Source organism: Agrilus planipennis, unplaced genomic scaffold (genome assembly GCF_000699045.2).
Source record: "Agrilus planipennis isolate EAB-ADULT unplaced genomic scaffold, Apla_2.0 scaffold7, whole genome shotgun sequence".
Classification (NCBI taxonomy): Eukaryota; Metazoa; Arthropoda; class Insecta; order Coleoptera; family Buprestidae; genus Agrilus; species Agrilus planipennis.
Genome location: NW_020439340.1, coordinates 1,810,112 through 1,837,113, shown reverse-complemented (window position 1 = coordinate 1,837,113; position 27,002 = coordinate 1,810,112). Strand labels below are relative to the sequence as shown.

Below are 27,002 nucleotides of genomic sequence, written 5' to 3'. Positions count from 1 at the left end.
TTCCTTACATATTATTGCAGTAAGGGACATTGTACTGAAAAGGGATATTCGAAAGGAAAATCCTAATCACAAGAACGATTGTGATAAAAATTATAAATTAAAACGATAAGCGTGATTAACATTTAAGACCTATTTTTATTAAAAATATTCTACAAACGTTGTACGTTGCACGCCAAATTAATATTGTGCAACTAATTAAATCGGATCGATGATTTCGTTGAAGAATAAAAATTCACTGTTTTATTTAAAACATTTAATTGAACTTCTATTCTAATCACTAAAAACTAAACTTCAACGTCTAAATTAAAACTATCAAAATTCGTCCGACAATGGAAACTATTTTGGATGGTTACTGGATGCAAAACTTACTTGATTGAAAGATGAAATGTGAATGTTTAATTCTTAATGTACTATGCAACTATATCTACCAACAGGTAAATTGGTGAATATTATTTTAGCGGGGGTGAATAACTAGAAACTGAATATAACACAGAATATGGAAAGCCCTATCATTAAATGTGAGCACAATCGCCATACAACATTTCTTTCCAGTTTATAAGGGTTCTGTGAATACCCAGGTAAAATGTAAACTGGTCCTGTTGTTACTAACTTAGACACTATTTAGAATTGCAAATATGAATTTAAATTAAAAATATTTCATGTACAAAAAAAGAGAAAAACTTAGGACTTAACAAATAATATCAATCCTGCAATATAAGTAAACTTCAGCTACATAATTTCATAATTGAAGATTTATTAACAGGGTGGAAATTTAAACATCTAGTATTACACTAACTGTTTTAAGTTACTATTAGGGTAACTATTCTGAAAAGAGGAGGAATCTTGACTTGTACATAGTGTTAGATGTCGTGCGCTTCGAATAATAAAATAATGTCAATTGTGTGTGAGCATGGCGATGTTGATGGTATCGATTACTTTGCTGGTCCGCTGAAAAGTTTATGCTCTGAAACCTATTTAGCTTTTGTAGCTCATAAAAAGTGTAATTTAGCGGGATCGATGTGGCCGTATTCCGGCACCATTTAAGCCATTGGTAGATCGCGGATATCACAACGATTTACATATATACACAAGACTGTTTTGTAGTTTTCATAAGCTGCAAACCATTGTACAACAAAATATCAACATTAAGCAACCGTTTTGAAATCTGGAAAAACTAATTCTCTTACTCCTAAGATTGAGAACTGTTTTTCAATTTAAAGGCCAAATAGGTTTTCTTAAGGTTAGTCAGTATTTCGAAGTCTGCAATTCCCGTTGCGTTATAACCTGTTCCTATATACGAAGTGTGTTCAAAAAGTATTACGAATTTTGAATTTCCGCGGGATACGTATGTTCAATCTTCGATTTTTTTGTGGCGTTATGTTGGTACTCATGTCTCTCACTTATACCGATAATGTTTAGTTAAGTTTTGACAGCTGCTTTGCTTGCATGAGCTTTGATTCGTCTTCAATTTTTGCCTACATCAAAAAATTGATCAGGGAATCTGTATCAAATTGCTCATAAAATTCGCGATACTTTTTGAACAGACCTTGTATGTCTTCATTTCATATTTTCGTAAGCTTCTTACATAATATAAAGTTTACTTCTACTACATGGTAAATCTGAAGTATATTCCGCTACTTTGAGGAAGTTTATATTGTGGTTGTGTGCCACAAATAATACACGTCTGTAGAATATGCAAACTTTTTCACTTATCCACTGAATGTTGAATATTGAAAACTTCTTTGATGTAGTACGATGACTTGAAAGCATTCAGTAACTTTCGGTTCACGACCGAGTAGAATTTAGCAAATTACAACTAAAAATAAATAGATTTTCTATTTCACGCGTTCATGCTCTTAAACGTAGGTAGATACGTTATATGAAAATCTAAAAATATTTTATGCGACATGTGGCTGATGTGATCCTTTTTGATAAAGAGGGACAGCGTTCCAATTTCGGCAAAAACATTTTTAGATGGGTTAGAGATCGTGAGATAATCCGGATGACACCGCTTTCTCGAAACTGCCTCATCAGACACGTATTTAGTGGTGGAAGCCCTGGTAAGCCCACGGGATTCCGATTTTGTAATGGATAGCTTAGACAGCTTAGAACGATTTGAGAATGGGCGACATGCGTAATAACATTAATAATAATAATAATAATAATAGTAGGCACAAATAATATATATGGGATTATTCTAAATTCACATCGCCTGCTCATCTAATTTTTTTTTTTAAAGTTTGTAATTTTAAATCGCTGGTGAATTCCATCCATTTTTGTCTAGTTTATACCCAAAGGACGTAAGTAGATAGACTACCTTCGTTCTGAGCCAAAATCCCATGTATTTTCTTATGAAGAGTCATTTTCGTTCTTTCTGTCCACTTTTACTCTACTGTGTTATACTTCGTTTAATTTCTGTAGCGATGTGACCTTCAGTTCGACCGGCGCAAAGTAGAAAAGAACAACACTAGGCCAGAAAAGGAAGGAGACAACTCTCGGCCAAACTCTTAACCGGTGAGGAGCGTATAATCCGTACAGTACTGCACGGAAAAATTGACCATTTTATCCACTACAATTGCATTGCTCAAATGTGCTGTTGTTGGTACCATTTACTACTTAAAATATCAACGAGATGTTTATTTATTTTTGAAGACATATTAAAGGCTTTAACGCTTGTTTTCGACTCGCATTACTACTTATAATGGAACAAAACTTTTGCCAGGTACTGCATGAAAAAGTTTGTTTAATGAACAAGAGTCGAGAGTATAATGAGCTTTTTTCTCCCTATCTACGATTTTGCCAGCGCGCATCCAAGACATTGAAAGGGGCACATCGCTAGAGAAAATAAATGAAGTATATCTACTGATGTAAAAATAAGTCGTTCTTTATACTCCAAATAAACTCACATTTTTATAGCATACAGTAACAAATTTTGTACTTTCCTTGAAACTGATACTTTCCATCTGATCAGAAGGCGATTGGATACGACCTAACCATTTTGTTACTAAACTATTTTTCGCTGTAAGCTAACTTTGCCTAAATAACTCGCATACATAGATACATTTATAGCTTTGAAGCTTTGTACTGTGAACCAAAACCTAATTAAACAGTAACCCGGTTCACGTTTCTCATTGAAAACTTGTCGATGCGAATATGTGAGCAAAACTGGAGAGATCGAGACTGTCAGGTATTAAGTGATCACTGAGTTCAATTTGGTCACTAGGAGTCGCTGTTCCAGATAATTCCTTCATTAATTAGGAAAGTAATTAGCAGCATGTCCCTAATTTTCAAAGCTTGTAACTGGGTATGTTACACAAAGTTTTTGGCTGATACCTACCTACACCAACACATACGCATTATCTACAGTCTCTGTATACGATTAACGATTAACATAAGAAAATTTCGTAAAAGAAATTTCTATCGCGTCCTTTCTGTGCTAGTCATCTGTTTAAAAGAAAATTACTTACGGTCGAAGAATCAATCACAATCTTCAAACAGCTCATCGAAACAATAAATAATTAATTTTCTTTTAAATGAATTTTCCTGCTGTGGATGAAGAATTAATCATAATCTACAAAAAGCTCCTTAAGGCATTAACAATTGATTTTGTTTGGAACGAATTTTCCTGCTAAGGGTGAAGAATCGATCATAATCTTCAAAAAGTTCCTCGACGTATTAGTAATTGAGTTCCTTTTAAATGAATTTTCCTGTTGTGAGTGAAAAACTAATCAAAATTTTCAAAAAACTCTTTGAGGCATTAATAATACAGTTGATACACTTTTAAGTGAATTTTCCTGCTTAGGATGAAGAATCGATCATAATCTTCGAAAAGCTCCTCGAGGTATCAGTAACTGATTTTCTTTTAAACGAATTTTCCTGGTATGGGTAAAGAATCAATCGTAATCATCAAAAACCTTCTCGAGGCATTAATAAATAACTGATTTCATTTTAAAAGAATTTTCCTGCTATGGATGAAGAATCGATTATAAACTTCAAAAAGCACCTCAAGACATTAATAATTAGTTTTGTTTCAAACTAATTTAATTAATTTTACTGCTATAGATAAAAAAAACAAACGTAATCTTCAAATTTGTTCTAAACTACTTTGGCAGCTGTGAATGATGAATCAATCACAATTTTTAAAAAGTTCTTCGAAACAGTAACAATTGATTTTCTTTTAAAACAATTTTCCTATATCTGAAAAATGAACTCTTAACATTTGCTTTTATTCGTTTTAACATCAGACAGAAACTACCACGTATATCTGATAATCACTTTTGAAAACTGAATATAATAACAATGAATTCAGCTTAACTGATAGTATTCAGTGTCTAAAAGCCCGAGCGGGTTTAAGGATTTAAACGGCGAACTTAAAGCTTAATTCAATTTGCCGCATTTTCATTTATCTTCGTTTGCCACGGATTGAAAATTGACCAACGAAGAATTACTGTTATGTTTGCAAATGGTGAATGCTACAAACTATTGAATTTTCAATTTCCTTTTCGCTGAACGTAATTAAGATAAAGTGCATGTCGACCGAATGGTATCGATTGGATGCATAAAGTAATGTGATTTCAAATTCTTCTATAACTATCTGCAAATAATACAACAATAACGGTAAACATGAGTCGTATTTTGAGATTATTTCAACAGTAGCAACAAAATAATTCGAAATGGTCTGTATTCTGTCGAAACTGCCAGACGCGGATGACGATTTCGATCTTTTTGGATCTCATCAGCGCGCCGCAGGCAGTTCCGACAGAACACAGACCAATTTTTACCTTATGTAGTATCGTGCTACAGATGGAGTTTACTACGCCATTTGTAGTATTTTCTAAAGTAGCAACAAAGTTTTGTGATGGGCAAATCACGAAGATTCGCAAAAAGAAAATTGTCTGAATTAATTTAATTTAATCTAATAAAATTTTCACACTGTGGTCTTCGCCTTTGCCTAATATGTACAACCATATATTAAACGATAAAATCGATGAAATCTACAACTACCTATTTGTTAAATTCCTAATGGCATCCATGATTCGCCGCACGCATGAATCCGGACGTGTCCTATTCCTATCTAATTAATCTAATAGCGCTTGCATGTAGGTATACAATAGGAACATAAATGCACGGGTCTGCCACTATTGTATCCAACTGTCGATTTAGATTAACCGTAAATTGCCGAGGCTTTTCCAATTTCCGGTTTAGACGCATGTTCAGTAGACATAAATACAACAAATAACATAAAAAGTTACAATGTTCTTACCATGGTTTTAAAGAAAATAAGTAAATGAACAAGCATGCTTAATTACCTTATTATAATGTGATACTTTGGTTAGAAATGGGGAGAATTAGAACGAGCTAGGAGAACAGGGGATACAAGGAGTTAGCTTAAGTTAGGTTAAGACACCTAGCTTTCACTGTTTTGATTATTATAGACCCAATTATGTATTTATCAAATGAATTACACAGAAGATTCCACCGTATTTAAGAAAGGATCACCTTCAAATGCTTCTTCAACTTTAATAACAGTAATGTACGAATAATTTGATTAGGTTTTTATTTATAAAAAAACTATTCCAAAACTTATGTTTATTCCAAATATTTTCTACTACGATAAAGTAATTTAAGCAGAATTCATCATTTACCCCGCACTGCGACAACCCCTTATTTTATTGGTTCTAATTTTTCATCCTGAACTTCGATATTGTTCTCCAGGGAATTTTGAAGTCGTTCGCTTATTTAAATAAACTTTTTCAACAATGAACTTAATATTCCGATCGTTCATAGAAACACACCATTTTGTCTCTTAATTGATCCCCTCTTGATTGGATTATTTTAAAATCAGTTAATTATACATTCCAGTTCATTAGTCTTCGCCAAACCAGCAGCTGCATTAACTTAAAAGGGTCTCTTATTCCAAGTACCTACCTCAATTTTTTGTTGGCTAAAAATGGCCGATAACTAATTTAAGATAGCATTTTCAAATTAGCATACTCCTCGGTAATAAAATTTTTTCCAGAAACTACTTCAATCTAAAATAAAAATTGGTAAAAACTTACAGTTAATAATTCTTATTGATAAATATTTAGATTATCTCTTGATTATTATAATACAAGATATTATTTCTGTAGCAACAGAATTATAAAGATTGTTAAATTTTATGAATAGATACTAGCGAAAGACAACACATCCTTTTAGAAAACAAAAGGGTTCGCTTCTGTATATTTTGCGATTGTCTTCGATTTTTTTATCTCAAAATTGAAAAAACTGTTGACTTAGGATGCTACCACCCACTTTACATTTAACAAAAGGAACTTCTGGTGTGTCGATAAAGAAGTTTTAAAGTAGGCACCTAATCTAAGCCTTTCCAACTGTATGAAAGAGCTAAAAAGTTTCTATTAGTCTTTTGTGTTTGGTAGGTTAGTGAGTAAATCCCTAAAGAATTGCCTTTATCCCTAAATCTCTAGGTGTTATCTTTCTTTACGGTTATACCTGGCCTGTAGCCTCTGATCTTCGGTGAAAGTAGTTTAAAACCGATCTCCAGAGTAATTGCTGAAATATCCAAGTCATTTGCAGTTTAATCGAAAAAATTTGCTAGGAATTTCCACTATCAATAAGAAATAGGCGAGATATGTTAGTAGGACACCTTCTCAGGCATGAAGGTCTAGTCAGAGACATATTAGAGGCAGAAACAAGAGTTAGGAGGGGTAGAGGTAGACCTAGGTTAGATTACTGTTCGCAAATAGTTAAAGATGTGGGTTGTTCTAGTTTTAGGGAAATGCGAAGTTTAGCACAGGATAAGAAAGAGTGGAGGTTCGTGTCCAAGCAGTCTTAGGACTGACGATGTTATGATTTATGATAATGATGATGTAATTTTCACTAGATTTTATAAGAAATTGTCTTTGACTAGACCTTTATGCCTGAGAAGGTATTCTACTAACCTATCTCGCTTATTTCTTATTGACTTCCATAGAGTCCTCTGTTCTCTTACTCTTTCTAATACCTCTTCATTTCTAACCTTCTCTTTCCACGGTATGCTCATTATTCGCCTGTAACAACACATTTCGAACGCTTCTAACCTTTAATATCTAGCCATAAATATTGAAATAGTTGGTCTATCTTTTGACATTATCTTTTCGATGTTCCCTTTACCCCCATGTATCTCGACACCGTTCTGATGTTGTGTCTACCCTAAAAAGACGAAATCATTAGGTGCGAGATCTTAACTACACCGTGAATGATCAGATACGTCCCACTTGATTCACCCTAATATTTAATAAAACAATTTTGTTATAGTTCAAAGATGTAAATTTACGATGACTTCTATCTTCAAACAGTTTTCACATACATTTTGTATAAATTGTTTTAAACACACTTGCTTCACGTAAAAATACACATTTGTATTTTATATCAATTTTGTATATACTGCGTTTAGAATATTTCGGTGAAAATCTCTAGACAGCAAGCATCACAATTTCCTCTAAAGACGTAATATTTATTGCCTTCGTAAAAGGGAAAAGGCCATAAAAGTAACCTTATTTCTATAATTTGGTAGAATAATAAATTCTTCCGTGAAGTAATAAATTTTGATTTTACATGTCACTTCAAAGAAATAAAACAAAAATAACGTGTGATACCTCAGCCGATACGAACAGTGATAGTAAAGCTAAATCTACTTTTAATCTCTACTCATTATAAATTTCTTTACTTAAACTATTAAACATAGGTATACGGATAACTAATTAAAGTCTTTTGGTCCACGAGAGCATACTTTTAACTTCTATTTTATTTAATACTAACTTACTTTGCAAAATTGGTCACGAAAAGCCTTTTTGTTACAGTGCATAGGTATAGGTCAATTCTGAATATTTCTAAAAGAATTTTTAATGTCAGATGACCAATTTGAGTTGTTCTAGTTTTAGGGAAATGCGAAGTTTAGCTCAGGATAGGAAAGAGTGGACGTACGTGTCCAACCAGTCTTAGGACTGACGACCTTATGATGATGACTAATTTTAGAAATTATCTGCTACATCCAAACGTTACCTCTGCAATATTAGTACAGAATCTATCTATAGATTATTATTTTACAGTATTCGACATTTGACTGTCTATGAGGGACTCAAATAGAGTTCCAACCATTAGGTACATCAGAACCTTATTCAGGTACCTACGACAATTTTTTAAAATTGTTCCAAACGTCGAAAGCAGAAAAATAAAGCTTTCCTTTAGATAAACTCGACGGGTATTTTGGTTTAGAAGGCAGAATAATTGTTTATCTTAAGGGCTTCAGATTACTTAATTATCCTTGGGGATTAATACAGAACCAGTTTGATTCAGTAGGCATCTTGCTTATCGCATTACCTAAGGAAGGGTCGGTTGTTAACCAGGTGCTGTAGAATGCTACTTTATTATTTGACGTAAAATGCAAATTGCTACATCAGCGTTATGTCATTAAATTTAAGCAAAGGGTTGGAAATGAGATTAGCAGTATCGCTAATTGCTGACGCAAGACGAACGGAAACGAAGGCAGCATCTTCTTAATAAAAGCAAACAACATGTTGTGCAAGTTTATTATTGTTAACTTGGTAAAGCCTTACCTAACTTTACTACATCGGTATCAAAACGCCCTCGACACTTTCCCTTCTCTTATTAAAATAAACAAAACTTGTTGTTCCCTGGAACAAAGTGATTAATACGTCTTTACTCAATAATAATTCCCCTTTTATATGCAGAATCTTGCGACATACACATATATCTCTTGGGCCTCAAAAATGTCGCCGATATTTTGCATGATACCAATAAAAAGTCGTGTCGCTCTAACTATAAAAAGGAATAAATTTTTACGGTCTTGATTACCACGTCTTTGGCCTTTTTATGTGGTATCCTGCAAAGCTAGGGATTTCGAGGATATAAAATAGACGTTACTTTTCGAATGTGCCTGTAAAAATAATGTCCTGTCGAAATGATAAGAAGAAATTGGCAGCTAAAACGTATATCATTTTTAAGGTTATAGGACGGATAATGCCCATTTCCCTCCCATATAACTGTTTTTAATTAGGGTTAAAATTTTCGGTATGTCGAATTCCCTTCTAATTATACATCAATTGCCTCCCAACGGCCAAATGTTTTTATTCGGCTCATCCTCATGTTTAACAATTTGCTAATAGAAAATACGACAAATGACGCTGTAAACGCCATCTGTAGTACAGTGCTACATTTTAGGATTACGTATGCTTCAGCAAGGTCCATTTAAATATATGGATATCTACTTGCTGAAACGAATCCCGGCTTAGCTCACCTCGACGTGGTAGGAACGTTACCATAATCGAATAAAAATAATTCGAAGTGGTCTGTATTCTGTCGAAATTGCCAGACGCGGATGGCGATTGCGATCTTTTTGGATCTCATCAGCGCGTCGCAGGCAGCTCCGGCAGAACACAGACCAACTTTTACCTGCTGCCTTAACAGCGCGTTTTAGAAAATACGACAACGCTAATGAGATCCAAAAAGATCGAAATCGCGATCCGCGTCTGGCAGTTTCGACAGAATACAGACCACTTCGAATTATTTTTATTCGATTATGGTAACGTGCCTCCCACGTTGAGGTGAGCTACGCCGGGATTCGTTTCAGCAAATAGATATCCATATATTTAAATGGACCTTGTTGAATCATACGTAATCCTAAAATGTAGCACTGTACTACAGATGGCGTTTACGTTTCTAAAACGCGCTGTTAAGATAGCAGGTAAAAGCTGGTCTGTGTTCTGTCGGAGCTGCCTGCGACGCGCTGATGAGATCCAAAAAGATCGAAATCGCGATCCGCGTCTGGCAGTTTCGACAGAATACAGACCACTTCGAATTATTTTTATTCAATTAGCTAATGTTTTACTGGATTTTCAGTGTGAAATTTATGTTAAAATACGAAATGTTTCATCTAATTTTAAAAAATTGTTAACAATACAAACTAAAACTAATAAAGTTTTTCTAGATGATTGCATCAAAAAGCTAGACGTACATATAAATAAAATCGGTAAGTAGTCGTTAACTTAATTAACGGAGCTGATATGAACGGGAGGGAACTCGGCTAGTACCCGGGGGGAAATTCGACTATCTATATTTTAACCAAAACTACCTGCGGGAGGGAATTCGGCATCACCGGATAGTCGACTTCCTATTTATTTCTGTTTATTGCATTTTTTTAAATAATTTTTAATGTTTAACGTTTCATAATTAATTCAATAGTGTTTAAGGATGTACTGCCCGTTAGAATAAAATGAAACATATACAAATATTATTTTAATTAGTTCATCTATGAACTAATAATATATATACGTACCTACAGGTACAAATAACTGGAGTAACACATTATAGGAACATAAACGTTTCAATTTGGATTTCTGTAGACTGTGTTACAGACATACGTAGAAATTCCGGAGGACTCATGTTATTCATGATACGAAATGAAAGCTAGAATATATTATACCACTTAACTGAATGAAGTTCACGTTTTAGACTCAATTTGATGCACACGGTTCAGAGAAAGGGTGCCCTAAGTCCCAATTTTATAAGTTAATGTTCCACATAAAAGTGTAATAAGCTAAGGGGTGGGAGATCATCAGTTTTCATTCCGCGATTGTAATTGATAACGGCGTTATATCTCAGATTATACCGGGAAGACGTTTCGTGTATGATAAGTGATGGTTATTTATTAAACCCCTACAGAAATTCTCTAGAGTCTAGAGGAGTATTTTGGAGAAGGTTTTATCTACGAACAACAACAACGTAATTCTTCTTAAGAAAAAAATTGTTATTTCATAAAAACAGAGTAAATCAATTTGCCATTAAACATAAATCCGCTATTTTTTATGAAACAATACAACGGTTTGATTCGAATTTAGTAGATCATTATTTTTGTCATTAATTTCAGCATAGCACGTCCACGAATTACAAATTTACACAACAAGAAAACGATTTCGCTTTCTACAAAGGCTGCCATAGGATGTAATTTACATACGTAAATTAAGTAATGTTACCCTTCTTTATAATGTGTAACATAAATATTTAAATAGTCATAAATAATGCACCAGGTACTTAACTGTTAAAACAAATTAACAAGGAAATCTTTAACAGATGTTGTTACAAATAGTACGCTGGATGTAACAAATGTTAGTTTACCTTTTGCCAAATTTGAGACACATTATATTTATTATCACAATCGCATACGGTACGAAATGGACAATTAATTTTACCGTACAAGGATCATTCAACTCCCTTTTTCGAAAAACAATAAAGCATTCTTTAAAAGTGTTTATTATCTATACATATAATATATCATGCGAATAATGACTTGGTATCAATTGATCTGGAGTGATTTGATAATAGTTTAAAGTTATTGATTGCATCTGATGTTCTGGAGTTGGCTCCTAATGCACAACCAATGTTTGCAATTGGATCTCGGTCAACAGGTCGACGTTCTGCTGTGCGTGTAGGAGTTTGGACTATCAACGAATTTATAAGCAGGCAGATAATGAAATAATTGACTTTCAAAGTTTCTGCAAATTGATATACCTATAAATTCGTTAATACGTATTAAAAATGATGTAAAATGGAATTAGTTTACTAATTATACAAACATTAGCACACCATACCAAATATAATTGTAAAGGAAGGTATATATATTCAACCCCAAGGCATTTTTTGCATTTCTGTGGATGGTCTTCTTTGGAACTTCAGAGTTGTTACTAAATTTTTTATTAAATATTTCTGCTACAGCGTTCATTATAAATTTCGCCGAAAGGACCTATTAAAGGCTACATTTACGAACTTTTTCAGATATTTTGTTTCAAAAGTTTAAAATTTAGAAAAAAGAGAACGCATTAAAGAAGATATCCCATCCCTAAAGAGTTAAAATAAAATGGACCTCGATTATTGAGATCTATTCAAAAACTTAAAAACACCCACCGAATAGGGTAAGAGGTAAGGATACCAAAATTTATATATATTTGCTTCCTGGAGCATTACCTAAGTTTCACATTAATAAAGGATAAATAAAAGACAAATGAGACGATAATAACTTATAGAGGCAAACAAAAGAAGAGAGGGGTAGATCTATGCTGTAAAAAATAAGAACTTTTAGTTGTCTGCCTAACTACAATATAAGACAACTTCATACTTGGATTAATCGGACGCCGACATACTTGTTAGACTTTTTTATACAGGTGCAGGTATTATTCGTATACTTTCAATTCTCGAAATCGATTCACAAGGTGGAAATGATAACAACATGCCAATACTGACGGTGTCGTTTATTTAGAAACTCAATCTCCTGTAAGCAACCGGTTTTTGGAATATTGGATGAAAGGAAAAGGTTTTCGCGAGTACGTCAAAGGAAACCTATGTCATTTGAGTTATTTGTATGTAAGGCATTTCACGTTCTACGTTTACGATCGAGTCGGTAGGCAGATAATACCAATACTGTCACCGATTCGATATCGACAATGGGCTGTTACATTTGGAAGCAGGCAGAGAAGACTTTCGGTTACCGCCGATAAACTTGTGTGCAAACACTACTGCTGTCTACAATCTACATATTGTGACGATTAGGAATTCTAGCGTAAAAACTGAAATATACGCATATAAACTGTTTTTCTTATTATCCTGTCAAGTTTGTATTGTGCTCGCAATATAAAAAAAGCATCATCTTAAGGCCGTCAATCTGGTTGGATACGCACCTTCACTCTTTCCTATCCTCAGTTAATCTTCGCATTTCCCTAAAACTAGAACAACCCACATCCTTAACTATTTGTGAACAGTAATCTAATCTAGGTCTACTCCTCTTAACTTCTGTTTCTGCCTCTAATATGTCTCTGACTAGAACTTCATGCCTGAGAAGGTGTCCTACCAACCTATATCCATTTCTTATTGACTTCAATAGAGTCCTCTGTTCTCCTATTCTTTCTAATACCTCTTTATTTCTAACCTTCTCTATCTACGGTACCCTCATCATTCGTCTGTAACACCACTTAACGAACGCTTCTAACCTTTTCTTTTCTGCCACGCCCATCGTCGATGTTTCGCACCCGTACAACGCTACGCTCCAAATATTAAATTAACCGTTCGCAAGCATAAAAGTGACTTCTTTTTATTAAGTCTACCTCTACCCCACCTAACTCCCGCTTCTGCCTGTAATATGTCTCTGACTAGACCTTCATGACTGAGAAGGTGTCCTACCAACCTATCTCACCTATTTCTTATTGACTTCAATAGAGTCCTCTGTTTTCCTATTCTTTCTAATACCTCTTCATTTCTAACCTTCTCTTTCCACGGTATCCTCATCATTCGCCTATAACACTACATTTCGAACACTTCTAAGCTTTTCTTTTACGCCACGCCCATCGTCGATATTTCGCACCCGTACAATGCCACGTTCCAAATATACACCTTTAACAATCTTTTTCGAATTTCTAAATTAACAATCCCCGTGCATAGAAGTGACTTCTTTTTATTGAAGGCGACTCGACCCTGCACTATCCTCTGCTTTATATCCCTACTAGTTATACATAGACCTTAACGCCTGAAACAACGCCTTATCTCAGTGCATATCAATAAATTCCACCTGATTCACAACAATAATTGACAAAATTTATTTTTGGTAACCGCATTTTACTGATGAGGATTGAAGTGCTGAGCCGCATGTTTGTTCGACGACAACCAGGGCTCTAACTTGCCCCAAATGAATGTTTAGCATCAACCCTGACGTGACTGGTTCAATTAGTCATTGTGCCAGTTTTTCTCGCATTGTTCTCGGCCAACGGGGCCCTCGCTGCCAATGCTAATGGCACCATTGAAATTTCGATTTATTCCGGGTTATTTATTCTGCAAGCCTTAATCCCTTTCATGAATATAGTACATGTTTTTGTACTAGCGTTAGATGCGTCTTACCTCGCATAAAGTTATCATGCACCTGTTTTTGAACAGTAAAACATCACACAAAACTAAATATAATATTAAAGCCGAAAAATTGATAGGTTACAGTTAAATAAACCATTTGTGTCTATCCCTTCTTAAAATGGAGCAGAAAACTTGATTTGTAGATTATTCTCTAATATCCTGGAAGCGTTTGAAGTTAATATTTTTTTTACTTTACCTTTTGATATCCGCAATCATTGTGACTCTGTAATATTAGGCAAATCTTTACTTTCTTAACTTCTATTAAGAAACTACCTATTGGCTATTGATTAGCTTTTACACTATAATTTCTAGGAGTTTCTAAGACATGTAGCAAGCTTACAGATATTTAAGTAAATGTTTGGTGGTCCGAGTTCGAAAAAAAAAACGTATTTGACAGTACATGCAAGGACTAGTCCAGCCCGGATAAGATCACGTAGGCAAACACGACATTGCAACGCCACATTCAATCGTCTGCTACTTAGCAGCATTCGGGTATTAGTATGTAGACTGTCGAAATCATTAGAATTAGGTCAATGTGTCAGTATCTTCGGTCAGTACAGAATAGTATTATTAGTAGATATAGTTCTAATCTAAATTCGTTTGACTTTTTTATGAGATTGTATGAAACAACGCATGCATCCAACCCAGTGCAGTACGCTAGTGTATGATCGCTGCAAATGAAGTATGCCAAACGCCGGACTACAAAAATTGATACTTATTTCAGAATCATCTTATAAACCTATCGTACAAGTCCCGCAATTTGAATTCTTGATAAAATTTCGTATTCTCATTTGATAAATTAACATAAATTTGGGGTTCGTGTAGCGATACATTAATTTCAGCACGTTTACTTTAACATTAATAGACGTGTTTGGTAAGTTTATAGCCGTGTAATATTAAGGCTATAATACATAAAGTCGCTTAATGAGGTTAGCGATATCGTTACCGTCTTTTAGTCTGTCGATAACTTTCCGCCGATATTCGTGGCGGTAAGTCTATACGGCAAGTGGATGTACGTAATAATGGCTATCGAACTAAACAACAAGCGAAAATATATGCCGTGAAAACCAATATCCAATGTGTTAGGAATAACACAGGGATGAACGTGAAGTGTTTGTTCAGACCGTTCTAAACTCAGGCAGTATTACAGTAACAGAAAACCGTTTGAATTAGTCTAGTCTCGGATTTCTGGGTTTCCCAGGATATCAGTCACGCTCGGGCTAAGCCGTTGGCTTTTCGTTTGTTGCAACATCTGCCGCTTCTAAATCAACCACCTACGTGGCACCTATATCCCCATATAACATACACTGTCTGTTCCTGTAGGAAGTGGCTTTCATCAGGACCATTCTTAATCCATTAAATGAACTGAAACCTTGCAGGGAAACTGACACTAAATGATCAATCAAAATGATCCCTAATGAACGACGGAGACTGCAGAGAAAAGAGATCAATCATAAAAAAGATTCTCACAATGATTAGTTTATAATATTACATTGCACAAAATATACAAAAAAATACAACGTGTAATTGTACAACACGCTACTGAAGTGAAACTTCTTAAAACACACAAACACACCGGGATAGGGGTTAAGGAATTGGTTTAATGGTATTATTTTTACACTATGGATTTAAATTTTACACTAGGTATACATGCCGGAGTGGCCTGTAACGAACGTTGCATTGAAGCGCGCTCACGGCTCAAGCGATCCCCACTACGAACTCGACTACGTGGCTTAGTAGAGGGGGGACATCCGTTGCATGATTTCGTTACATGGCAACTCGCATGAAACGAACTTACCCTACCGTGCGTAAAGAAGTTTCACTTCAAAAATATGCGTTAGTAACGGTAAAATGTTTTATCAACTCAATGCCGTAGCGTTCTAAAAATAACAGTAACCAAATTTATATACGAGGGTGGATTGATAAGTTTCCGGCCTGACCAAGAAAAACAAGGTTTTTAAAAATTTTTTTTTTTTATTTCTCAACATAATCTCCTCCAAGGCTGATACATTTCTCATAGCGGTGTTCCAGTCTATTAATGCCATCTCTATAGACTGATTCGTCAAGCTCCTCAAAATAACCATTTACAGCTTCGATTACTTCTTCATTGTCCGCAAATCTCTTACCGCCAAGCCATTTTTTGAGATTAGGGAACAGAAAATAGTCACTCGGGGCTAGGTCTGGAGAGTAAGGAGGGTGCGGCATCAATTCAAACTTTAGATCGTTGATTTTAGCCGTCGCAACGATTGACGTGTGCGCTGGTGCGTTATCGTGATGAAACAAGATTTTTTTCTTCGCCAGATGAGGTCGTTTAATTTTCACCTCGTGGCTCAAACGTTGCAATAAGTCTGCGTAGTATTGACCAGTGATAGTATTACCCTTTGCAAGGTAATCAATGTATATAATACCTCTTGCATCCCAAAAAACAGTAGCCATAACCTTGTTCGCCGAAAAAATTGTTTTTGCCTTCTTTGGAGTTGGTTCCCCTGGTCCAATCCACTGTTTAGACTGTTCTTTGGTTTCAGGAGTGTAGTGGTGGACCCACGTTTCGTCAACGGTTACGAATCGACGCAAAAATTCGCTTGGATTACGCTTATACAATGACAAATTTGCGGTAGAAATGTTTTTTCGAATCAATTTTTGGTCGACTGTTAGCAAACGCGGCACCCATCTTGCACAGAGCTTTTCCATATGCAAATGTTGGTGCAAAATATGTTGCACACGTTCATATGACATCTTACAGGTCTCAGCTATCTCACGCACTTTCAATCTGCGGTCTCCCAGCACTATTTGATGAATTTTTTCGATCATATCTGGAGTTGTGACCTCAACGGGGCGTCCTGAGCGAGGCCCATCAGAGGTGCTCACACGACCCTTTTTAAACTCGGAAACCCACTGCTTAACGGTTGAATATGACGGGGAGGATGTCCCCAGTGTTGAGTCCATCTCTTTTTTAATTTCCTTCGGCGTTAACCCCTTCAAATAAAAGTATTTGATGACAGCACGATTTTCCTGCTTTTCCATTTTTACGAAAACCACAGAGGCGTCTTGTTCAGCGTGCTGTCAAACCTACACTAGCAAGGAGATCGGGCTGAAACTATAGCTACAAGCTATCCAAGGATGGTACTATAGAATGTCACCTCAAGGTAGGCCTAGTGGCGTCATCTCTTGGTTAGGCCGGAAACTTATCAATCCACCCTCGTATAACCGCGGAATTTGTTCTAGTAACTTATCAGTTTTACGCCTGAACAAACTTGGTCTCAGATTTACATAAAGTTGGTAAAATTGTCTAAAATAGTACACCATTACAACTGCGATGAATGTTATCCAAAGGAAAACGGCGAACTTCCTTCCATGCAACTGAAGAAGTTTTCATGTAGATTTTGTTTCAGGTAGTGGATAATTATGTAAACCAAATTTTGAATACGGGGTGCAAGATTGCATGCGAAATTGCAGTTTATTTTCCACTAATAGAACACGGCGATGAAGTGTCACGGAAGCAATTATACTATACAATTACCCCACTGTGGGGTATACGCTCTAATTACTAAATAGAAAGATATCCGAATTTCACCGTCAAAACTTCACGAAACTACAAACTGAAATAATCCACGAATCTTGACAGTTATTTTAAGAATCGGAATTTGTAATAATTCGCAGCTTTATAATGTCCCAAATTATCTCTGTTCGAAAAAAAATCGAAGAAATTGAGGTATGAATTCCTTTTGCATTGATTTGTTCATCATCATCATCATCATAAGGTCGTCAGTGCTAAGACTGGTTGGACACGTACCTCCACTCTTTCTTATCCTGAGCTAAACTTCGCATTTCCCTAAGACTAGAACAACCCACATCCTTAACTATTTGCGAACAGTAATCTTAGTCTACCTCTACCCCTCATAACTCCTGTTTCTGCCTCTAATATGTCTCTGAATAGACCTTCATGCCTTAGAAGGTGTCCTACCAACCTATCTCGCCTATTTTTTATTGACTTCCATACAGTCCTCTGTTCTCCTATTCTTTCCAATACCTCTTCATTTCTAACCTTTTCTACCCACGATATCCTCATCATCCGCCTATAACACCACATTTCGAACGCTTCTAACCTTTTCTTTTCCGCCGCGCCCACTGTCCATGTTTCACACCCGTACAATGCGGTGCTCCAAATATACACCTTTAACAAAATTCTATTGTGTATTATTTCTCAAAAATCTTCGTAAATGTCACAATATAATGTTAACTGATTAGATATTCTTGTTACAGATTTCTCAGAATCGAAATGCAAACAACAATCGTTGCAATGGTCAACCACATAAGCGGTAAGTTTTTTATTTATTCAACTTTTCTACTTGTAACACGATTTTACACTTAAATTAACCTCGTGACACCTTTAAGTTATTATTAAACCATTCGACTACAACTCAAAGTCTAGAAATAATTGTGGATAATTTTCTTTGATAAATTTTAATCCATCTTGTTCTGTCGTAAATCTCTCTCTCTCTCTCTTTCATAAACTTCGCTAAAAGTTGTTCTTACATAGTTTCCGGTTCCCTCGAGATTGTCAACTCACCTGAAGTTGTTTTCTGTTAAAGTTTTCCGTGAAAAACAATACCGGAAGTTAGAACATCCTTTCAGATAATAGAACATTACCGTGATGATGACGGAATAAGAGAATATAGTAAAGTTAATTTTAATTATAGAGCTAAGAGCCGGTGAATACCTTTTGAAAGTGAGCAATTAAAAACTTTATGAAAATCTTCACTCACCTAACTATAAACTACCGCTAATTAATTAATTAGCAATTTGATTAAGAGCACAACTAATATACCTACTTGCCCTGTGCATGAAATTAACAAAAAAAGGTAATGCATTGGTCTGGAATTGAATTCAAACTGAACCACGGAAGCTTGTAGAGGTTCCTATTCAATTACCAGTAATTTTACTTAAAATTTTACGCCGTGTGACCAATCGGCCCGCACACTTTCTTAACGAACGTAGAGTCTCGAGAAGTAAAACAAAAATACTGGTATGCAAGGGAAGAAAAACTAGAGAAAGAGCGAATATAAAGATAGGAGACGAAAAATTAGAAGAAGTGGTGGATTTTAGGACGGACGGAGTAGTAGGGATATAAAGCAAAGGATAGCGCAGGGTCGAGTCAGCTTCAATAAAAAGAAGGCATGAAGGTCTAGTCAGAGACATATTAAAGGCAGAAACAGGAGTTAGGAGGGGTGGAGGTAGACCTAGATTAGATTACTCTTCGCAAATAGTTAAGTATGTGGGTTGTTCTAGTTTTAGGGAAATGCGAAGATTAGCTCAGGGTAGAAAAGACTGGAGGTGCGTGTCTAACCAGTCTTAGAACTGACGACCTTATGATGATGATGATGAGAATCTCGAGACTGTTAATCCGTATCCACGACCTACGCAAACACTACGTTCTAATTGTTATTAAGTAGGTACATATAGGTCAAAAGTCCCCTATATGAAGCAAAATGCGCTTCTATATGCATATGTAATGTTCTGTTTTAACTTCATGAAGTGAAACAAGACTTCCTATTATATTTTGCCGCTTCAGGTACCTTTTATGCATAAACCATAAATCCTAGAAAATGTTTGTGTTTATGTGCTTCTGTTTATATTTTCCTTAAGTTACTGCTGTACTAGGTAAAGCAACTGAAACAGCACGATAGCTGAAATATGAAGTTTGAAGCTTTTGCAGCTTTTGATAAATGCAAAATGCAATCTCTCAGAGTTCTCTGTAAGTGCAACTCTTATGGGTCATTATCAATTCATAAGTTCCAAATCTTTTTGCAGCAGATGTTCGTCGTTTTGACAAAGAACTTCGTAGTATCTTTTATTAAAGATTTAGTTTTAGAATTGTAATAACGCTTATGGATATTTAATACGTGGTGTTGTAAGGTAAATTATATACATTGAGTTAGACACCAGGAATTTTAGAAATAGCGAAAGTTAAAGATGGTAATAAACTTTTATTTAACGACTTTTAATAGACTACAAAATTATTTAGTTTTTTCAACTTTTTATGCATTAATTTTGTTACAAGGGCTTTATTTAAAACTGAAACAATCACATATGAAGCTGGTCGGTGAAATTCCGTTTTAAAACTTCTCTTTACTCTATAATTTTCCGTTAAACGTCTCGTGGCGACTTTATGCCGTCAGCCAGTTTAAAGTTCTGCCATTTTTACGTCAAATAACTGTTTGCTTTGTCTGTCTGTCTCGCATCTTCTCCATTTTTCTGCAGACTTCAAGGATAGAAAGCGGTTTAAAAACATTTGGAACAATTCCAAACAGTTAATTAAAATTGAGAGATAAAAGCACAATTTTACATATATTGAAGCCGACAACAGACAAACACATGGGACACTTATTATAAAGGGTTCATGATGTCAGACTTCACAGTTTGATGATTATTTATGTATTTTCCTAAACATCATTTTTACTGATTATACGGTTTATTATTTTTGATCTATTTATTGAAGATGGAATTAATATTATTGAAAACAGGACAACTTCCGAGATAGATATATACGAGTAAAGAATTATACTTTCTGTAGAGATGTGACCTTCAGTTTGACCGGCGCAAAGTAGAAAAGAACAGCACTAAGCCAGAAAAGGAAGGAGACAACTCTCGGCCAAACTCTTAACCGGTGAGGAGCATATAATCCGTACAGTACTGCACGGAAAAATTGACCATTTCATACACTACAATTGCATTGCTCAAACGTGCTGTTATTGGTACCATTTACTACTGAAAATATCAACGAGATGTTTATTTATATTTGAAGACATATTATAACTACTATTCATGATTGAACACAACTTTTGGCAGGTACTGTATGAAAAAGTATGTTTAATGAACAAGAGTCGAGAGTATAATGAGCTTTTTTCTCCCTACCTACGATTTGCCAGCGCGCGTCCAAGACATTGGAAAGGGCACATCGCTATAGAAAATAAATGAAGTATAGCATGCTTAGATTTGTAGATGATATATCTAACAGTATTATCATATTATAGATATACTAGGAGCATAAACAGGACTATATAGAGGTGTACGAAGACCTATATTAAATAACGGGTTGTTTCAGGATGGAAAAGGGTAGAGGACGACCCCTTGAATTTTTCTTGTTAGGAAAATATATAACTGAAATTAAAAATTAGTCTCGTGTCTGGCACCTTCACCAATTTTTTTTATTTTAACATTACCCTGCCAAGTTATTTTACTGTTTTTTTTTGTAGCTATTCAATAAGTAGACAGATAGTAATCCTCCAGCATTCAACTATCGCGTAAAGCTTTTTTCGATACATTTTCGTTTTTACCATCTTTCAGCCATCTGAGTCTCGTACTTCTCGTAACTTCATAAAACTAAAATTGTTTAACTTCCTCGTCTGAAATTTCATTGAGAAGGATGAAGCAGTAGCATCTACCGACCTGACCTGGCCGTTGAAATAACTCAATTTTCGTGTTGTTAACGTCTTGGTAACTAAATCCTGTTGTCTCTGAAAAACAGATCAAGCTCTAGAGTGGAACTTGTACGCAGTCCGCTCTAACGTGCAGATAAATACCTTACAGTGGAACAACTAAAGAGGATTAGTAAGTACGGTGAGGTTGTTTCTATAACAATCGGATTCGTGAATGCAGACTAGTCGTTATAACCAAAATAACATTTTATTGTTCTTTATATATTCCGCACGTTTTCATTCATTTGGTTCGGTTTTTTATGAGACCTTTCACTAATTTATAAGCAGTCAATAAAAAACAGGCGAGATATGTTGGTAGGACACCTTAATCATGAGGGATTAGTTAGAGACATATTGTAGAGACAGAAAAACGAATTAAGAGGAGTAGAGGTAGACCTAGATCAGATTACTGTTCGTAAATAGTTAAGGAAATATGAAGATTAGGTAGGGATAGGAAAGAGTGGAAGTGCGTGTCCAACGAGTCTTAGAACTGACAACCTTAAGATGATGATAAGAAATATTTCGATATAGTGTTTCAAAAGCTTTCGGTTTGTTCGGAAATATTACAGTATTAATAAAACTTTTTTAAACATTAAACTGAAATTTTACTTCCCGAAAAAGTTTCAACATTTTTTAAATCGTTAAAAATGGCAAAACTTTTTTATTTTTCATCTAATTTTTAATACTTAGAATCTCATTGTTTCATTGCTCATTTATTATATATTGTGCAAAACTAATTCTTTTTAATAGTGTAATTCCTTAATAATTTGAAGTTCGCCTTAAATTAATTGATAGAGATTTATGTCTTTACTAAAACGCATTTCTTGTACGAGACTTTAAAATCGTCGTTTTTCAGTGAGATGAACACACGGACTAAAATAAAGGACGGTCTGGAGTTTGTCGTTTTTCTTAATAAACGGGCAACTCCTAACTACAACTTCAACACAAAAGTGTACTTTTTCGCGTAATGAAAAGTTTTCTCCGACTTCATTCACCACTAAGCATTTCTGAGAGTGTATACGTACCTATACCTTGATGCTTATTGTTGTATAAAAGAGACATTCCTTTAACCAAAGAATAAATTAAGTTACTTCTTAAGTGGCTCTCAACAAAAAATTTAATACTTTTTTTAAAATATATCTAGTCTCTTTCACAATTGGATTATTTTTGGCTTCATTTTGAACGTCTACGTCTCTTTAGGCAATTAAAACAGTGAATTAAGGAATAACCATTTTCAATAAAATTATAAATACCTAGTGTTGAACATTGTATTATTCTGCAGATTATTTGAAAAGATATAGATATTCTACTATACCTTCCCATAGAACTTTGGTTTTGATTTTTAAATATTTCCTTTTGCTAGAATTATTACATGTACGATTTTAAAGTTGTTTTTACTATCGTGCTTTGGTGTAGGAACGTTAAATTAGCTTTTTTACCGATAAATGTTCCTTATCCTGTACCCCATGTATTCCTGCACTATTACAATCATCAAAGGGCGGAAAATGTAGTAATAGTAGTAATATAAGAAAAATTTGCTTTTCGTGAAGGCTATTGGGATACATCAAATTTTGGCTTACAATAATTAGTCTTAAGTGTTTCTGTATCCCATATTCCAGATAAAATCTTACTATCAATACTCCTATTACATTGGGGCCTTAATTTGATAACCATACAACGACATTTTGCCACCTGAATTTGGTATAAACTGATGATATTAACTTGCGTAGTCTAAAACGGCATTGTAGGTACCATAGTGAGTTGAACGTTTTCCCTTTGTGTCATTAAGTTTTATTAAGAGTTGTTGCTCCTCTGAACGCTGCTTGTCGTTATCACCAAAGGGGGAAAAGGACGATAGGTATAAGTGATAGCGTTGTTGATTGCAAAGCGTGGTGACATTTCCAGCTGCTATCAACATCCAGATAACGTCGTCGTCCGTAGTTGGTACGGTTGAACTTTCAAAATTCGAAAACAAAAATTCTCCTCTCGTGAATCACTTACATGAACGATAATAGCGCGCGAAAGTTGACGCTGCACGGGAATGAAACTGATAACCCTACAACCCGAACGTCCTTTTTCTATTACATTTTTGCCCGCCTGAATCTGATAAGGAAACTGAAAACGTTTGTCTAAATCACTTGCAGGAGGAGATCTACAATCGCATTCTTTTCCTTTTCTTTTTTGGCAATGATTTAAACCATAAAACGCGATAGGAAGGAGAAGGAGTTATAACTAGTGTCAATAAAGTATCAGAATTGAAATCAAACTAATTCTTGAAATAAAGAGGAAAATGTATGAAACCAAAGATAACTTTATAGTTTGGCGATGATTGGAAATTACAAAGTTTGAATGAACAATAAAATATAGAAAATTTCCAATGGTTTTCCGGTAAAGTTTGAATAAACATAAAAATCTGCAACTTCTTCAGAAATTTCATCACTATAGTATAAAACAAAGTCGCTTCCCGCTGTCTGTCCTATGTATGTATGCTTAGATCTTTAAAACTACGCAACGGATTTTAATGCAGTTTTTTTTTTAATAGATAGAGTGATTCAAGAGGAAGGTTTATATGTACATATAATACATGCATAATATAGTAGAGAAGCACTGATAATTTTAGAGGGTTGTGATGTGATGTAAATAAACACATTTTTTTTGCGCTTACATTGCAAACGCTGGCTAAACCCTACGAGATAGATCAAGATAATGTACCACAGTATTCTACATCTTAAAAAGGTCTACAAAAAAGTCCTGGATGGTATATGTCTATCTCTTAGAGATAACCCACATTAACCATTTTTTATCCTTTACTTTTTACGAGAAATAATGGCTTATTTACGAAGTGATTTTAAGCAATACAGCATTAATCCTTATCCAATTAAGTACCTCGAATACATTGTGCATTTAATATAGATCAATATGGCTCTTAACAGCATGTAATTTATATGAATATTTTCGAAGATATTACAGATTTAAAATGCAGGGACATGCGGTTGCGGCGGTACCGGCCGAGAGGCCGATTTGTATTGTCTAATGACAAAAAAACTGTAAATGTTGTATATAAAGACATTCAGTAGTATATTAAGTATCAGCATTGCACCCTTGCGACGCTGGGGCGGGTCGCTAGTGTGAAATAAAAATAGGTACAACTGCCGAATACGAAAATATTACAATATTTGTCAGTTAATTGCAAATATTCTTATTATTTTAAATTTACAAGCATTATTTTTTTAAGAAATGAAAAAATAAAAAACTTCGCAGTTATTTTTAAACATAGCGCGTCTTTCACCACTTTGTGGCTTCTTCAGAAGTTACAAATTAACTTAATTAAATTACACTTACACATGCTTCCTATATTTATACCTGTCAGGGGTGGATTCTAGCAGATAAGTAATGCTTTTCTTTGTTTTAATTTAATGGCATATTACATTATAATAAGTCGATTTCCATCAAGTATTTGCATACGTATTTTACGATAATTTATTAATGCTTTTTATACAAACTTGAGAAAGCATTTCATTCATATTCCGTTTAGTTAAAACTGGTTCAAGTACATTAATAGAATCTCTCTCGGTATGCAAACATGATAAATTATACATGTGCATCAAAAAGTTAATGCGTACAGTGTCCTTGACGATTTGTTTCTCTGACCGAAATCCAACTGCGCCCTTGACTTAGACAGAGAGTTAGTTGATGTTGGCAATTTGACAAACTCCCGAACAGTTGATTAATGTCTTTATAGTTGAGCTCTATATCCCTTGCACAGTATTTAGATAGAAAACCTTGAATATATTCGGTCAATATCAATACCACTGTCATTGAAGGCAAATTTTATAGCAAGAAAAAGCTCGTCGAATATGTGAATCGTTGTCAAAATAAGAGCAGTGATGTCTTTTAATATTACCATAAAGTATTTATAAGGGAGAAGCAGAGTTATACTTCATTTACTTTCGGTAGCGATGTGCCCCTTTCAATGTCTTGGATGCGCGTTGGCAAAATCGTAGGTAGGGAGAAAAAAGCTCATTATACTCTCGACTCCTGTTCATTAAACATACTTTTTCATACAGTACCTGCCAAAAGTTTTGTTCAATCATGAGTAGTAGTGCGAGTGGAAAACAAGCGTTAAAGCCTTTAATATGTCTTCAAATATAAATAAACATCTCGTTGATATTTTCAGTAGTAATTGGTACCAATAACAACACATTTGAGCAATGCAATTGTAGTGGATAAAATGGTAAATTTTTCCGTGCAGTACTGTACGGATTATACGCTCCTCACCGGTTAATAGTTTGCCCGAGAGTTGTCTCCTTTCTTTTCTGGCCTGGTGCTGTTCTTTTCTACTTTGCGCCGGTCAAACTAAAGGTCACATCGCTAGAGAAACTAAACGAAGTATAACTGTAAGGACAAATAATTGATAAAGTACCATGGTGTGGCAAATAATATAAATGAAACAAAAATTATTAGCACCATAATCATTTTTTAGTTTAAGGATTAAAAACGATTTAGGAGATAGAAACCAAAATTGATAAGCCGGCAGAGAGTTTCAGCCAAACGAAGTTTTAATGGTCTTCTTTAGGATATTTTTATGTTTTGAGTAAAATTGAGAGTCGCTGAAATTATACAAAACTCTCAGGAAACTTTAATTGAAAACTTAATTCAAAGTTCATGTTTCGTAAATTATTACGTAATTTATATTGACTTGAATACCTTCTTTCCATGAAAAAGATACAAAAATCTTGGCATAGAACCGTACATTTCAGATTTTGTGGAGCAACACTCTCACTGATTTTAACAACGATATTATAACTTGGAAATAATAAGGTAAAGACATAGAATATGGGAAGCCAGTTTACTAAGTACTGGTACAACAATAATAAACAATCTATTCGCTACTTATTTTCACAATATTAAACCCGTGTATGCGTTTACGGCAATTCTTTGCAGATAAAGGACATCAGTATTGATGGAATCAATAACAAAGTGGATTTTAATAGATATTATCAGATTGTAATACTTCTACAAAAGAGAAAGTAATTTTGCGTAGTTCGTTGTTTAAATATGAACGACTGAAGGCGAAAACTCTCTTTAACAACCCTTAATAATTTACTAGAGTTGATAGAGGACTAAATTGCGAGTTTATCTTATTCATTAATAAACAAAACGCTTTAGCAAACTACTAGATAATTCACTAACACGTCAAGAATTTTCTATTAAGTGTTTTATTTAATACATTAGGTAACTTAGCAAAAAAACAATTTACTGTAAGTTTCACTTCAATTTTTTTTTTATTTAACGCTTCAAGGTACAAAAAAGCATAGAATAAGCTGTACATTTTATTAGTATACCTACTTGAACCCTTGAACCATTTACTTCGTATTGTACCTGCCCGTCAGGCTAAAAACAAGTTTGATAGAATTTTCAACATAAATGTGGGCAATCAATTAGTCAGTTCTCGATATAGACTCGCTGAATTAACATTATCCAACAAAATAATTCGAAGTGGTCTGTATTCTGTCGAAACTGCCAGACGCGGATCGCGATTTCGATCTTTTTGGATCTCATCAGCGCGTCGCA

At 34.7% G+C, this 27,002-nt stretch overlaps 1 long non-coding RNA gene across 1 annotated transcript in view; it reads left to right on the top strand.

Annotated features, from left to right (window-relative positions):
- Positions 1-27,002, top strand: part of LOC108734189 — a 56,777-nt gene that overhangs the window by 17,875 nt on the left and 11,900 nt on the right. Inside the window, exon 2 of the long non-coding RNA XR_001937342.1 lies at positions 18,214-18,269. This is a non-coding gene — a long non-coding RNA (uncharacterized LOC108734189). The remainder of the gene's footprint in view (positions 1-18,213; positions 18,270-27,002) is intronic.